Below are 14,373 nucleotides of genomic sequence, written 5' to 3'. Positions count from 1 at the left end.
ACAGATTCTGGGTAAGAATTTCACTAAGTGAGACAATCTACAGACCGGCCGGAGGCCCACACGAGAAGTGCGGGAATCCTCAACTCCTCTCTCTCCTTGAACCCCGCATCCCCCTCATCCCGAGTCCACTGCCACCGTCGGATCCCATCGCCTCCCCTTGGACAGTAACTACTCGGTCTTCAATGCCCTTCCCTCGAGCCCCCTTCGGACAGCAGCCACAGTGCCCTTATTTTTCTGAAGTTAGGATGCCTAGGTAGCGCGCCCCACCGAAATCCACAACAGATTTATACTGTCAGGGGATAACGCCCGAGATCTCCTCCGTGTGACTCGGGGTCCTTTCACGACCGCGGCCTTGCTCGCTGGGCACTCTGCGCTCTCGAGGCCCCGTTCTTTTAAATGTGTCGCTGCTGGGCCTGGTTCTATTCCGCACCCCCAAGCTTTGGCTCTGATGCCTCGTCCTCCCAGCCTTTACGCACTCCTACACCCTGCATCTCGGCGATTATCACTTGCCGCTGTAATTGCCCGATTACAACTGGCAATTGTAATTGACAGAAGATCCAAGTCCGTCCGTCACGTTTCACTTGGGGACCCCTCCCCAGAGGACTCCCCAGAGGACAAAGCCTGAGCCGGCGCAAGTTACAGGCCAGCCACACACAACCTCACGTGTCTCTTTGCCGCCGGGCGGAGCATCTGAAGCCCAGGGAGGCGAAGACGAAAATGCGCGTGCGCATAAGGACCAGTAGGAACTACGACTCCCAGAATCCTCCTGACAATATTCCATTCCCACAAGGCCTCGCGGGGCCCTACCCCGGAATTGTGCTCTTTGCCTGAAAGCGGAAGTTAGGGCGAGTTTGGCGGTGGAGTCGGTGTCTGAGAGGGTAGAAGAGGTTTTACGGATTGTCTACCTCCAGGGGTCGTCAGTGAGTCAGAAATCGGGACGTCAGAGGGAAAGGACCTGGCAACAGCCTTTCAGTGCATTATTCCGCTTTCCCTCTGGCGCGCGCGACCAGGCCCAAAGCCGCCGTACACTCCCACCGCCGCGTTCTCTGTCCCCACCTCTGGACGGTCCCTGGGAATAGAGGCCGATGGCTCGATGGTCTTCAGTTCAGTTCGGTTCAGTTCAGTTCTGTCGCTCAGTCGTGTCCGACTCTTTGCGACCCCATGAACTGTAGCGCGCCAGGCTTCCCTGTCCATCACTAACTCCCAGAGCTTACTCAAACTCATGTCCATCGAGTCGGTGATGCCATCCAACCATCTCATCCCCTGTCTCCCCCTTCTCCTCCTGCCTTCAATCTTTCCCAACATCAGGGTCTTTCCCAAGGAGTCAGTTCTTCGCATCAGGTGGCCAAAGTATTGGAGTTTCAGCTTCAGCATCAGTCCTTACAATGGTCTTGGTCTTGGGTAAAGCTTATTCCCAGTGCTGCATTGCCCGTCTTGCACTGGGAAGAAGTGAAGACCTGGCCATAAAGGGCATAACTCACAGGGCTCCCCATGTTGGTCTTACAACTTTGCTTCTTCTAGCTGCAGGAATCGAAGCTGTGGGCTGTGGGACAGGTGTGGACAGTAGCACGGAGGGGAGAAACTTGTGGATCCTGACCTGCTATTGCGGTTCCCAAGATGTTTCCAGTGGCCCCAGCACTATGGGTATATAGGACTGGTCCAGCCCATATCCTTAAATGCTTGGATTCTGTACAAAGTCAGCCCCCTTCCTGAGACCCTCCAGTCGCAGCTTCATTCCCTCAGACCCCAGCAACACCTTATCTGGGCCCTGCTGCCTATTTTCGTCTTGCTCCTGGGAAGCTACTTAGAGCATCCTGGCTAGAAATGGGAGCAACTGGTAGGATTGGAATGAAAAAGAGGGTCTGGACCATTTGGAGGAAAAGAAGAAAATTGAAGGGAAAGAGTGGACTAAGAAGGAACTGTAGGACATTTAAGTGACTTGACAGCTACTGAAGCAAAATGGGAGGGTTAGGGTATAGGTGAAAGGGGGTGAGAGGTCTCAAAAGACAGAACTATATGTATCTTTAAACAGGCAGATGAACACATTTTTCAGAGTTTCAAGCAAGATCATCTTCCTTTGGTGAAATACAGGGGTTTATCAGGATTACTTGCTGCTCATGAAATTTTACACTGACTGGCTAAAGGTCACATTCCAGGGATAGGCTGAAACTTCTGTTAGGTTAGGTATTAAGTCTTGGTTTGCTGACGTGGGGCTTAGCACAAGTGACTCCATTTGGGGCCTGTTTCTTCTATTAACAGAATGTCCTTAATGAAGCTGTAAAAAAGTGTTCCTTTTACTCAATTCTGAGCCTGGAGTATGTGTCCTTTTGTTATTCTGTGTGACAGAATGGGAACTATAATAAAGCAAGTCTGCTGCATCTGAAGATAACTGCTCATCTTGAAAAAAGTGTTAGGAAAGGTAGTTACGTGCTCAGTCTTTCAACCCCTGTACTGTTGTATAAGAATGTGCTTTGGGCCCAGAACATTTCCTTACAAAGATATAAAGAGCTCTCACAGTCTGGGCTGGGCATATGCCTTTGTTTGGGAATATCTTTTCCTATTCTGGACTGGATGTGTACTTCTTTGTTCTGCTTAACCGTGTGCATCATGTGACACCCAACCAACCCTACTGCTGTATCTGTTTGCAGCAGGGAGAGAATTGGGGCCTTTGCTTATAGCACAAGAAGAGTGCATACAGATCTGCTGGCCATAGGGACTGTCATCAGTGAAGCTGATCTTGCTCTTTCTCTTCACTGGTAAAGAGTAAAGCATTGTTCACACATTGCCTCTGTGAATTGTGTCTTTTTGCAACACCAATACCTACAACCATGGAGCAGGTTGACACCCTCGGGCTGATACTCTGGTGGAAGATGTTGTTATACCAACTACTAGCCTCCATGCAGTGGGACTCCTCCCCTGGAGGTGGTAATAAGTGTCACTTGCTCAACAAAAAGCAATTCTGTGCTTGTTTAATTTGCTAGCTACACTAGATTCTCTTTTAAAAAGCATCTCTTATCTTGAATGACTGGACAACAGTGATCTTTTTTGGACTTGGATATTTAGTAGAAATTTTCTAGAAGATAAAAGTCAGGTTGTCATTTCAAGAGAAGCAACTGAGATTATTGTTGACAACGATAAAATGTGGCCTTTCAAGCAAAAATTAGAATTTGAAAAACATAACTGCCGTGCGAGTGTGTTTGTGTATGTGTGCACGCACATGCTTAGTCACTCAGTCATGTCTGACTCTGTGACCCCATGGACTATAGCCTCTCCAGGCTTTCCTCTGGCCTTGGAATTCTCTAGGCATGTATACTGAAGTAGGTAGCCATTCCTTTGTCCAGGGGATCTTCCCCACCCAGGGATCGAACTCAGGTCTCCTGCATTATATGTGGATTCTTTACCATCTGAACCACTAGGGAAACCCATGCTGTGCTGTGCTTAATCACTCAGTTGTGTCCGACTCTTTGTGATCCCATGGACTGTAGTCCCCCAGGCTCCTCTGTCCATGGGATTCTCCAAGAAAGAATATTGGAGTGGGTTGCCATGCCCTCCTCCAGGGGATCTTCCCACCCCAGGTCTCCCGCATTGCAGGCAGATTCTTTACCATCTGAGCCACCAGGGGAGCCCAAAAATACTGGAGTGGATAGCCTATCCTTTCTGCAGGGGAATTTCCTGACCCAGGGATCAAACCAGGGTCTCCTGCATTACAGGGAGATTCTTTACCAGCTGAGCTACCAGGGAAGCCCAGGGAAACCCATACTACCATGTAAATATCTTGACAGCTTTGCATGCTTAAAAGATTCTTCTGATGAGCTTGGTGATGATGTTGCTGCTAAGTCACTTCAGTCGTGTCCGACTCTGTGCGACCCCATAGACGGCAGCCCACCAGGCTCCCCCGTCCCTGGGATTCTCCAGGCAAGAACACTGGAGTGGGTTGCCATTTCCTTCTCCAATGCATGAAAGTGAAAAGTGAAAGTGAAGTCACTCGGTTGTGTCCGACCCTCAGCGACCCCATGGACTGCTGCCTTCCAGGCTCCTCCATCCATGGGATTTTCCAGGCAAGAGTACTGGAGTGGGGTGCCATTTCCTTCTCTGTGGTGACGATGTTAGTGGGTGTGATTTCAAAAATATGTCAAATAATGAAATGTGTGTCAACATTTGGAAGATCTGCAAAGCTCAGTATATTAGATATCTGTTGTTGAATAACAGGTTACTCCAAAACATAGTGATTTAAAACAAGAAAATTTACTATTTTCTGTGGGTCAAAAGTTTGGGAGTAACTTATGTAGGTGGTTCTAACTTTGGGTTTCGCCCACCTACAGTTGCAGTCAAGGTGTCTGTCTCTTGAGGCTGCAGTTGTCTGAAAGCCTGACTAGAGCTACAGTATCTGCTTCCAGGATGGTACGCTCCCATGGCTGTTGGCAGGAGACTGCATATTTCACCTCGTGTACCTTTCCATAGGACTTTGAGTATCCCCACAACATGGCAACTAGTTTTCCCCAGAGCAAGTGACCCAAGATCAAGGGAACAAGATAAAAGCATCAATGTCGTTTATGATCTATCCTCATAAGTCATATTCTGTAATTTCTATCACATTCTATTCTTTAGAAGTGAGTCATATGTACAGTCCATTCTTAAGAAGGGGAAAATAAGTTCTACTTCCTAAAGGGTGGAGGACCTAATACATGGACATATTTTAATATCACTATATTTAGTGACCCAATATTTTCCAAATGCCCAATGTATGACATCACAAAACTACAATGCATGGGTTAAAAAAAAAACTATTCCAATTGCAAGATAGCCCAATGGATTTTTAATGGCACAGAATATGAAGAGTTCATTGATGCAGTTTTAGATTCCACATTGCTACTAACCTTTAAGAAGCTATCATTTGTTAGGTTTTGGCATGATATCAAATAAAATGGGGCTTCCCAGGTGGCACTAGTGGTAAAGAACCCACCTGCAATCCAGGAGACTTAGCGACGTTTTTGATCCCTGGATCAGGAAGATCCCTTGGAGGAGGGCATGGCAATCCACTCCAGTATTCTTGCCTGGCACATCCCATGGATAGTGGAGCCTGGTGGGCTACAGTCCATAGTGTCACAAAGAGTTGGACATGACTGAAGTGACTTAGCATGCAAATAAGAATATCCAAAATTATCTGAAAAGACTATTAAAGTACTCCCCTCATTTCCAACTACTTATCTCTGTGAGGTCAAATTTTCTTCATATACTTCACCCAAAATAATGTTAGAACCGACTGGAATGCAGAAGCAAGTATGAGAATTCAGCTGTCTTCTATTAAGCCAGACAGATTTGCAAAAATGTAAAATACTGATTACTGCTGCTGCTGCTGCTGCTGCTGCTGCTGCTAAGTCACTTCAGTCGTGTCCGATTCTGTGCGACCCCATAGACGGCAGCCCACCAGGCTCCCATGTTCCTGGGATTCTCCAGGCAAGAACACTGGAGTGGGTTGCCATTTCCTTCTCCAATGCATGAAAGTGAAAAGTGAAAGTGAAGTCGCTCAGTCATGTCCGACCCTCAGCGACCCCATGGACTGCAGCCTACCAGGCTCCTCTGTCCATGGGATTTGCCAGGCAAGAGTACTGGAGTGGGTTGCCATTGCCTTCTCCACTGATTACTAGTAAAGTACTAATTACTTTTTGTTTTGGAAAGTATATTTTTCTTAAAAAGTGTATGTGTGTTCATTAACAAGTATTGGATTTATTACTGTAATTTTAAATGAAATATTTAAAAAGTTTCTTAGTTTCAATTTCTAATATGGTCCTGATGGATAGATATAATCCACATTAACAAAAGCTCTTTGGCATCCTCAATAATTTTTAAGAATGGAAAGGGGTTCTGAGACCAAAAAGTTTGAAAACTACTGTCCAAGCACTCACAAACATCCAGTCACCCTTGAAATGACATGTTTAAGTATGGGCTTGCAATGCAGTTCTGGCCAGTGACATATGAAGTGAGGTGTAGACATCGTGTTCAGTTTTCAGTTCAGAGTATTAAACAGAAATGTGTATATGGGCTTCAAAGGGATTGGTAATGTTTCTTATTCTAGCTGATTGATATGTGGTGTTTATTCACCTTCTTTATCTCTTACATATTAAATTTTTTGTATGTGGAATATTTTATTACAAAAATTGAACACACGGAGGAGAAGATTCCTCTTCCTCTATGTAAGTGGGTTTTTTTTTTTTTTTTCTGTTTTGCAGCATATTCATCTGGCGTACTGGACCCAAGTGTGCACTGTTGGACTCTAAAGAATGTTGTGCTTGTGGCTCTCTGAGTCTGTGTCAACAACATATTTGTGATATTTGACTTGTAACCTGAGAGTCTCCCCATCTCTTGCCACATATGCCGTCTCTCCATTCACAAGGCTGTCAGTTCAAGTTACAAAGCCCCTCATGAAAAGACCTTCCCTTCTCTGGGTTAGTCCCTTCTCCCCTAAGGTCAAGCAGGATACCAGTGTCTGTCACGCATCACATCTTTGCTAAGTTCCCTCACCTAAAGCCCGTACAAGAATAGACATCAACAAGGTTTTCCAGCTCACCGGTTCTGTAAACTGCCACACACTGAATACACTTCAGACCCCTTTTAGAACTTGGGTGAGCACCTTCTAAATGGAACCCACAGCAGGTACAAAGGCAGGCTCACTTTACTGCCACTGAGCGGACCTGCTCCCATGTCACCCTGAGGACCTGGGGCTATGAAATCATGGTTTCTGGGTTTCTCCTACCCCTCTTCTTAATGTTACTTTCCCAGACATTCATAAACCAAGTAGAAAATTAAAGAATTATATAATCCAATTAACAGATTTGAGGGGATACCTGAACAAAATGTGGGCTTGGCTATCATGGGTGAGGGGGGAATGCCTGTTGGCAAGCACAAAAATGTTTGCTACAGTTGTGCACACATATATGTGTGTTTTAAATCTTTCCACAATAACATGTATTGCTGTGTGACTAAAAAAGAAATGAGTAAAGGCAATAAAGGGGAAATAGACATATTAAAAACAAATAAACGCAGTCACATTTTGAGGTGTTGAGACATATATTGGTAGAAGAAGCAGACCCATTTTCTGAAACCCAATTTACTGATCCATGCACCATATTTACTTGGCTGCTTTTGCTGTTTATAAAGTTTACAACAATTCTTACTGGATGGAATTTTTAAAACAACCTTTGAACATTTCTGCAAAATCTTAGTCGTTCAGAATTCCATTATAACTGCATGACAGCATTTTAAGGCCTATTCAGTCTATTGCAGCCCAGTTAGTTAGAAGAGAAGGACCATCTATGGGAAAATATTCATGAGAATATATAAAAGATAAAAGACAGAACACAAATACATAAATCAATAAGAAAAAGGCAACCAAATTGAAAAATGGACAAAGAGTATGAACAGGCAATTCACAGATTCAGAAATACAGTTGGGGGCTTCTCTGGTGGCTCAGTGGTAAAGAATCTGCCTGTTCAAGAGACAGGTTCAATCCCTGGTCTGGGAAAAATCCCACATGCTTTGGAGCAACTAAGCACTTGTGCCACAACTACTGAGTTTGTGCTCCAGAGCCCGGGAACCACAGCTACTGAGCCCACACATCCTGGAGCCTGTGCTCTGCAGCAAGAGAAGTCACAGCAATAAGAAGCCTGTGCGCCGCAACTAGAGAAAGCCCTGTGCAACAACAAAGACCCAGTGTAGCTTAAAAAAAATCACCATTAAAAAGTCTATGTTGACTCAGAAAACAATCTTATGATTGCCAAGCGGAAGGGATAGTCCGGGAGTTTGGGAAGGTCATGTACACACTGCTTTATTCAAAATGGATAACCAACAAGGACCTATTGTAGAGCACATGGAACTCTACTCAATGTTATTTGCCAGCCTTGTTCGGAATGGGAGTTCAGGGGAGAAGAGATATATGTATGTGTATGACTAGGTCCCTTTGCTGTTCACCTGAAACTACCACAACATTGTTAACTGGCTATACCCCAATACAAAATGAAAAGTTTAAAGTCTGGGGGGGGGGTAGTCTGTATTTCCTTTGGGGTAGTAGGGGGAGCTAGGACAGAGTGGGTGGGGCTAGGGAATGATGTGGCCGGAGTGGATCACGGACTGGAGTGTAAGGGGAAGGATCTGTGGGACCGGGGGATGATTTGGCCAGACTGGGATTGATGAGTGACGGGGAAAGGGCAGAGGGTTCGGAGAAACCAAAAGGTACTTGAAAGGACTGAGGGAAGTGAGAACAAACGGCCGTGGGAGAACTGAGACCGATTCAAAACAACTGAAGAAACTTGATAAGAGGGAGGGGAAGGGGGTGGACGTGTCAGCTGCTGGGAAGGTAGAATGGAAACAACTGGCTTTCAGTAAGCTGACCTAGAGCCACTGGCAAACAGGACCTGTTAACACTAAGCAAGGTCCCTGTAGAAGAAGAAGGTTTGAAACAAACAGGAAACACTAATTTTCAGAATGCTACGAACTGTGCCTTGCAGAGGCACTTCCTCTTGTCTTGGCTCTATTATTACATTGTAGTTTGCCTCTAAAGCAACCAAGATCTTTGAAGACTCCTTTGTCTGATAGTCAAAGGTTTGACTCTTTGCCGTGTGATCCTAAGGTAAAAAATAGGGTAAGCTGCCTTTAGTAGAAACTGCCTCTGTTTCTTGAAACTTGGGAATTTGCTTCAGATCGTAGGAGGGCATGAACCATGTCTCTCTGCAACAAGGTGTAGGTATGCATAAGGGTGTGCAGACCCTAAGACTCTTTCTCTTCTCTCTTGGTTCGAGGCAGGCATGGTTTTCGGAAGTAGAAGGCCCTGTGGTCACTGGCTTTCTCTGTGGTTCATGCCATTTTCCACACAGTGAATCGCAGGGCAACCAGAAAGCAAAAATCTTCCAGCAGTGGAGTGGTGGTGTTATGGGCTGAATCATAGCCCCCTGATTTCATATGTTAAAGCCCTAACATCCGTCACTTCATAATGTGACTGTATATTTGGAAATGGGACCTTTAAAAAGGTTATTAAGTTAAATGAGGCCATTAGAGTGGGTCCTAATCCAATCTGACTGGTTTTATAAGAAGAGTAAATCTGGGGACATGTGAGACACACCAAGGTTGTGCACACACAGAGAAAAGGACACAGCAAGGTGGCCATCTGGAGGCCTGAGTAGAGAGTCTTGAGCCTAAAGATGTGGATGGTGAACATGGCCTCACTAGGCTGAGTGAATGAAAGAAGGAGGAGACGACCTCAGACTAGGGAAAGGATGGGGGAGTCGGTGACAGCTTGTTCCAGTGGAAGGTTCTAGGGGCCTTGGTATTCTGCAGAAACTAGCCACAACTCAGCAGATTTCAGTTTCTTGTTTATTTTTTACTAAAGTAAAGTTGAATTACAATGTTGTTTTAATTACTGCTGTACCAGCAAAGTGACTCAGTTATACCTACCTGTACATTTTTACCTGTATATTTTTTTTCATTTTCTTTTCCATTATGGTTTATCACAGGATATTGAGTATAGTTTCCTCTGCCATACAGTAGGACCTTGTTGTTTATCCACTCTATATATGCCAATTTGCATCTGCTAATCCCAGACTTTCCTGCCGTCTCCCATTCCCCTCCTCCTTGGCAACCATCAGTCTATTCTCTCTGTCTCTAATATTTTTTTCCTGTTTCATAGATAGGTTCATTTGTCTTATTTTAGATTCCACATGTAAGTGATACCATATGGTATTTATCTTTCTCTTTCTGACTTACTTCACTTAGTATGATAATCTCTCGTTGCATCCATGTTGCAGCAAATGGCATTATTTTGCTCTTTTTATGGCTGAGTAGTATTCCACTGTATATATGTACCTCATCTTCTTTATCCTCTCATCTGTCAATGGATATTTAGATGGTTTCCATGTTTTGGTTAGTGTAAACAGCGCTGCTATAAACAGAGGGGTGCATGTATCTTTTTTAACCATATTTTTCTCTGGATATATGCCCAAGAGAGGGATTGCTGGACCATATGGTAATTCTATTTTAAATTTTCTGAGGAACCTCCATACTGTTTCCACAGTGGCTGTATCAACTTACATTCCCACCAATACTGTAGGAGGGTTCCCTTTTCTCCACACCCTCTCCAGCATTTATTATTTGTAGGCTTTTTAATGATGGCCATTCTGACCATCATGAGAAGGTACCTCATTATAGTTTTGATTTGCATTTCTCTAATAATGAGTGATGTTGAGCATCTTTTCATGTGCCTATTGGCCATCTGTATCTCTCCTTTGGACAAAAGTCTCTAGGTCTTCTGCTCATTTTTTTGATTGGGTTGTTTGGGGTTTTTTTGTTTTTGTTGTTTGGTTTCTTTTTTGTTGTTGTTGAGTTATATGAGCTATTTGTGTATTTTGGAAATTAAGCCCTTGTCAGTCACATCATTTGCAAGTATTTTCTCCCTATTCTCGATGTATGCTGCTGCTGCTGCTAAGTCTCTTCAGTCGTGTCCGACTCTGAAATTTAGGTAGGGATTCTCGATGTATAATCCCTACCTAAATTCCAGCCAGTTGCTCATGGTGCCTCCAGCAGGCTCCTGATTGTCAAGGTTGTGCTCACTGCTGTGTCCGCAGCATCATCATCTGGAACAGTGGTACTCTACAAGTGTTTGCTGAATGGATCAATAGATTTATGTAGAGGTAGATGAGTGCGTGTACGAATCTATATGACTCAAGGATGCAGTGCCTTCTCCTACCACCCACAGCCATTTGTGATTCTCTCTGTGGTGAGCCCATTTCTCCTTCCACCTGTCCCTTGATGGCTCTAAAAGCCCTTAGTCATTTGGCTCCAGTGTCCTAGTTTTGGAGACCAGCTACTTATTAACTAAACCGTTGCACCACTCATTCTTATAGCCTTAAATTAGTTTGGGTTAATTCTTAACTGTTTCCTTTCTGTTCATGTGTCATTTAATGGTTTGCCTTTATCTGATTTTCCCCAATTTCCTGTGCATTTGTGGTTTTCTACAGAAGCTCTGTACCAGAGGTCTCATGCGGCCACACCAAACAAGTGTGGGCGCCTAGGGTTTCTAGGAGGGCTCTCTGGCTGCTCTGGGTCTCATCCAACTGGTGTCCAACCAAACATTCCCAGCCAAGGTTATTCATGCTAGAGGAGGAAGAATGCCTGCCCCAGAGCCAGCTCTTGGGGAAAAGAAGAATTGTTGATATAGGCCAAGCCCCCAGAGAAGACAGATTTCACTGCAGCTGCTAAAGGTTGGTGGTATACTTTTTCTCCAACTCAGTGAAAGTTGTCCATGAATTTCATTAGTGTGTTTTGTCCTAATGACCTTTGGAATAAACAGGAAGAAAAAATTTTTAAATCAATAGAATAAGCTTCTTGGCGGACTGAGAGTTTTATCCATCATTGATTCTCCACATCTAGTATGTGCTGGACAGGCAAATGCCTAATAAATATTTGATGAAGGAAAGAGAGAAAGATAAAAGGAATGGGGGGGCAGGGAAGGAAAGGATTGGAGATTGCCATGGATGGAAAGAATGCTCATTTATTGCTCAAAAATAGTACGATGATATAGTTATGTTTTCAAAGCTAATTAGTGGCATTATCACTGACACCTAGAATCAATAAAACAAATTAAGTCACTTTGCAAATTAAAGGATGTATTTATAAAGATAAAATGATAGTAGACAACCAGAATAACAAGAACAATCAAAAAGTGTTTCTTGGAACTTAAGCATAAAGATAAACAGCAGTGCTCATATTTTAAGGTAAATTCAAAACTCTGTAATGTAATTGCCATTTGTTCTATGCCCAATTCTCCAAAGCAAATTATAACAACCAAGTACTTTAGTTATGGATAAATGCAAGATGATCATGGAAGTGATCGAATTGACTGCAGCTGGCCAGTTTGGTATTTAGAAAAGGCCAATTAATCTGAAATTGTGGATTAAATAGATTTACAAATATATAGACTTCCTACTGTGGAGAGGGATTAACAACTCAAAAATATTTTATTACATGTCAATGAAAAACATCTCAGGACAGAAAAAGATTAAGGAAATTAACATTTTTAATCTTTTATTTATTTGATACCATACAAGCTGCACAGTTCAAGTTCAGCAAAATAATTCTATATGACACGTATGTGGCAAATAAACACACCACCGTGATGGATAGAGAAGGGAAATAATTAAGACATCTCATTTTTATGAAGTCAAGATCTCAAAACTAAGGTGTTGTTTCTTCAGCAGTTCAGATAGTGCCATATATTAAGGTTCTTGGTGTTAGAAAAGCTCACTATAATTTTATATCATTTTAACTTGGGGAGAATAAAATATAACTTTTAGATATATAATAAAAATAAATATAATGAAAAATTTTAAAATATAATGAAAAAATAAAAAATACAATGTTTTAGAAAAATATAAAAACATTTCCAAAGCAAAATTCAGAGAAACCTGTTTTAACACCAATCTTGCAAAGATTGTATTAATGAAGCGTGTAATTTGTTTTGAAGGATTTGCCAGCATGATTTAGACTCATGATCAGCACAACTATGTCATAAAAGAAAACTGTTGGTAACATAGGTGGATGATGACTGGCTACTGCCAAAAATAAGACTGTACCTTCTTAGTTGCTGTGGGGTGTTCCCAAAGTTATGATTCAGGCTTTTTGTGTACAACGAATTTCACATGTGAAACTGATTAGTGCAAGAGTTCAATGGGTTCCAAACTTCAACCCGTGATGGTTTTTGTCCTGTGTTTTGCCACTTGTACCTCCATTTAACATGTTTCTAAATCAGAAAAATTTTTTCTTTTTTCTTATTTTTTGTTGGAGGATAATTGCTTTACAGTGTCAAACTTTTTTTTTTTTTTTAACCTAAATACATTTTAAAAAGAAACTTGGTTTGTTATTACCACCTAATATCATCTCTGATGTGTATTCTTTGGAAAGCACTTCAATAACAAAATAATAATAATGATGATGATGTTGATGCTAATTTAAGCCTATTTCAAAACTAATTCTATGAGACAGAGACATCTTGGTAGAGAAGAAATTAGAATCCTTAGAGCTCATGGGAAAGAGTTTGGGTAAATCATATGCTCAGATTGCAGTTTGCCTTCTGTGGCTTTATTTAAGAAGCAAGTTAATGTTTACATGACAATGAACTTCAAAGTCCAGGCACTAAGGAGGAAAATAGAGTGAGAGAGAAAAACAATTGGCTTGTCACTTCTCCTTACCCTGTGGGGAGGCCACAGGGGTCAGCAGCGCACAGACACTGGAGGGAACCCAAGTGGTGGGGGGCGGGGGGCGGGGCGGGGGGGGATCCTATCTTACCAGAGCACAGTAATTCTTTATTAAATCATTGATACAAAAATGTATTATCCTAAGACACAAGCACGATGTTTCCTGACTCACATGGCATTTACTCTTGTTGGAGTTTCACCAAGTCTTGAAAGAATTCTTTCTACAGTCTTGGTGGAGAATTCCTCACCTTACCTCCTTTGTATGATGCCGTCTCTGACCATGTGCGTCTTTACCGTGATACTCTTGGTTTATAGAAGTGAGTGCTGTTGTTATAACAAAGTGGGACATTACATAATACAATGAAACAGCATTATTCTTTTCAAGCACTTCCTTTCTGACTCTTCCTCTTGTGGGGAATTTTCACTTATTCCTGACTTTTAAGTTAGGTCAGCATCATACATGACACCAGCAGGGTAGACAAGGTTGCCAGACGGGCCCCTGGACAAGACATCGTCCAGGCTTGCTTAAAAGGGAAACTCCAGGCCTGGAGGCCCAGCAGTAAACCAGTGCCTGCCTGGAGGGAAGTCACTGCTTGCATTTTAAACACGGCATATAGTATTTTGAGGTGCACACAGATAACATTTAGAAATGTTAAGTCCTGGAAAAGGTCCCTTTAAAGTCATAATCTGAAAGCTCAGTTTCTCTGTACACTGGTGCTGAATCAAATCTTGGACTTGGAGTTTTGGGTGAAGTAGAAAAGGGTAACTTTATTACTTCATCGGGCGAAGGGGGCCACAGTGGGCTAATGCCCTCAAAACCGTGTGTCCCCACTTGGGGAAGATAGTGAGAAGTTTTATAGCCATTGTCCAAAGAGGGCGTGATCAGCTCATGGATATTCTTCTGATGGGCTGGTGGTAAGGTAAGCAGGAGTAAGCATCATCAACCTTCTCTTTTCATCTGGTCTGGGGTCTGCATGCTTATGGGCAGCCTACCAGTTAATCATTAAATTCTCTCACTTCAGGGCAGTGGGGGGCGTTGCGGGGTGGGGGAGGCGGGTGGTGGCGGGGAGGCGGTTTCAGTATCCACAAAACAGCTCAAAGATAACTCTTGTGTGTTTCCATTGATGGGAAA

General features: G+C 43.1%; 1 long non-coding RNA gene across 1 annotated transcript in view; it reads left to right on the top strand.

Moving 5' to 3' along the window:
• Nucleotides 1-14,373, top strand: part of LOC133249569 (uncharacterized) — a 36,650-nt gene that overhangs the window by 3,236 nt on the left and 19,041 nt on the right. The window contains exon 2 of the long non-coding RNA XR_009737023.1: nucleotides 6,231-8,626. This is a non-coding gene — a long non-coding RNA (uncharacterized LOC133249569). The remainder of the gene's footprint in view (nucleotides 1-6,230; nucleotides 8,627-14,373) is intronic.

Source organism: Bos javanicus, chromosome 1 (assembly GCF_032452875.1).
Source record: "Bos javanicus breed banteng chromosome 1, ARS-OSU_banteng_1.0, whole genome shotgun sequence".
Classification (NCBI taxonomy): Eukaryota; Metazoa; Chordata; class Mammalia; order Artiodactyla; family Bovidae; genus Bos; species Bos javanicus.
Note: the sequence above shows the minus strand (reverse complement) of the source record. Positions and strands in the feature narration are given on the sequence as shown.